A 2,982-nucleotide genomic window follows, 5' to 3' on the forward strand; every position below is an offset into this window, starting at 1 on the left:
TTTCACGTGTCAGCCATCTGTATGTCCTCTTTGGAGAATATTCAGGTCCTATGCCCACCTTTAAATCGGATTGTTTTTTGGTGTTAAGTTTTATAAGTTCTTTATATATTTTGGATATTAACTCCTTATCAGATATATCATTTGAAAATATCTTCTATTCAGGAGGTTGCCTTTTCAACTTTTTGGTGGTTTCCTTCACTGTGCAAAAGCTTAATGTGGAGTAGTCCCAATGGCTTATTGTTCCTTTCATTTCCCATACCGGAGGAGACATAACTAGAAAAATGTTGCTAAGGCTGATGTTTTAGAACATATAGTCTTCCAAAATGGAATCAGGAAGAAATAGAAAATTTGAACAGACCAATTAGTAGCAATGGAATTGAGTCAGTAATCAAAAAACTCCCAACAAACCGAAGTCCAGGGCCAGACGGCGTCACAGGTGAATCTACCAAACAGTTAAAGAAGAGTTAGTACCTGTTCTCAAACTGTTCCAAAAAATAGAAGAGGAGGGAAAGCTTTCAAAATCTTTAAGATGCCAGCATTTTCTTGATACCAAAATGAGATAAGATACTAACAAAATATGGGGCGCCTGGGGGGCTCAGTCGGTTACGTGTCTGCCTTTGGCTCAGGTCATGATCCTGGGGTCCTGGGATCAAGCCCTGCGTCGGGTTCCCTGCTCAGCAGGGAGCTTGCCTCTCCCTCTCCCTTTGCCCCTCCCCTCACTCTCATGCACACGCTAATAGATAAATAAAATCTTTAAAAAAAAAAAAAAAGAGACACTACCAAAAAAGAAATCTACAGGCCAATATCTCTGATGAACATAGACGTAAAAATCCTCAAAAAATATTAGCAAATTGAATCCAACAATATGTTTTAAAAAAATTCACCATGATCCAATAGAATTTATGCCAAGAATGGCAAGTGTGGCTCAGTATCTTCAATCAACATGATAGATCACAAGAAAGGATAAAAACCATATGACCATTTCAATAGATGCAGAAAAAGCCTTTGACAAAGTACAACATCCATTCATGATAAAAATTCTCAAAAAGGAAGGCTAGGGGGAACATACCTCAACATAATAAATGCCATACATAAAAAACTCACGGCTAACATCATCCTCAATGGTGAAAAACTGAGAGGTTTTTCTCTAAGATCAGGAACAAGACAAGGATGTCCACTCTCACTACTTTTATTTTTAAAGATTTTATTTATTCGACAGAGATAGAGACAGCCAGCGAGAGAAGGAACACAAGCAGGGGGAGTGGGAGAGGAAGAAGCAGGCTCATAGCAGAGGAGCCTGATGTGGGGCTCGATCCCATAACGCTGGGATCATGCCCTGAGCTGAAGGCAGACGCTTAACCGCTGTGCCACCCAGGCACCACCACTCTCACTACTTTTATTCAACATAGTACTGGAAGTCCTGGCCACAGCAGTCAGACAAGAAGAAGAAATAAAAGGCATTCAAATTGGTAAGGAAAAAGTAAAACTGTCATTATTGGCAGATGCCATGATTCAATATATAGAAAACCCTTCACTGGGGCGCCTGGGTGGTCCAGTTAGTTAAGCGTCCAACTCTTGGTTTTGGCTCAGGTCATGATCTCAGGGTTGTGGGATCGAGCACCGAGTTGGGCTCTGCACTCAGTGTGAGTCTGCTTGGGATTCTCTCCCTTACCCTTACCCTCTCCCTCCCCGCCCTGCCCCCCTGCTCATGCTCTCTCTCTAAAATAAATAAAATCTTTTTTAAAAAATCCCTCACCAAAAACATCCAGAACTGACAATTCAGTAAAGTCACAGGACACAAAATTAACATACAGAAATCTGTTGTCTTTCTATACACTAATAATGAAGTAGCAGAAAGTTAAGAAAACAATGCCATTGTTAAAATTTTAAATTGTTAAAATGTCCATACTACCCAAAGCAGTCCACAGATTTAATGCAGTCCCTATCAAAATACCAACAATATTTTTCAGAGAAATACAACAAATAATCCTAAAATTTGTGTGGAACCACGGAAGACCCTAGATAGCCAAAGCACTCTTGACAAAGAACAAAGCTGGAGGTATCACAATCCCAGATTTCAAGATACACTACAAAGTTGTAGTAACAACAAAAATAGACACATCAATGTACTGTCACACAAAAAAAGACATCAATGGAACAGAACAATGAGCCCCCAAATAAACCCATGTTTTTACAGCCAATTAAACTATGACAAAGGAGGCATGAATATACAATGGGAAGAATACAGTCTCTTTAACAAGTGGTGTTGGGAAAACTGGGCAGCTACATGCAAAGGAGTGAAACTGGACCACTTTCTTACACCATATACACAAACTCAGAGTAGATTAAAGACCTAAATGTGAGATCTAAAACCATAAAATTGATAGAAGAGACCATACACTGTGATTTCTTTAACACAGCCACAGCAACATTTTCCCACATACATCTCCTAAGGTGAGGGAAACAAAAGCAAAATTAAACTGTTGGGACTAAACCAAAATAAAAAGCTTTTGCACAATGAAGAAAATCAACCAAACAGAGAACCTACTGAATGGGAGAGGATATTTGTAAATGATATATCTGATAAAGAGTTAATCCAAGATATATAAAGAACATACATGACACCAAAAAACAAACTATCAGATTAAAAAATGGGCAGAAGACCTGAATAGACATTTTTCCAAAAAGAACATATACACGGGCAACAGACACATGAGAAGATTATCAACATCACTAATCATCAAGGAAATATGGCTCAAAACCACAATGACCTATCACTTTATACCTGTCAGAATAGCTAGAATAAAGAACACAAACAAGTGTTAAGGAATTGGAGAAAAAGAAACCCTTGTACATTGTTGATGGAAATGCAAACTGGTGCAGGCACTGTGGACAATAGGTTAGAGTTTCCTCACAGAATTAAAAATAGAATTACCATATGATCCAGTAATTCCACTACTGGGTATTTACCCAAAGAATATG

This window comes from Ursus arctos, unplaced genomic scaffold, assembly GCF_023065955.2.
Source record: "Ursus arctos isolate Adak ecotype North America unplaced genomic scaffold, UrsArc2.0 scaffold_10, whole genome shotgun sequence".
Taxonomy (NCBI): domain Eukaryota; kingdom Metazoa; phylum Chordata; class Mammalia; order Carnivora; family Ursidae; genus Ursus; species Ursus arctos.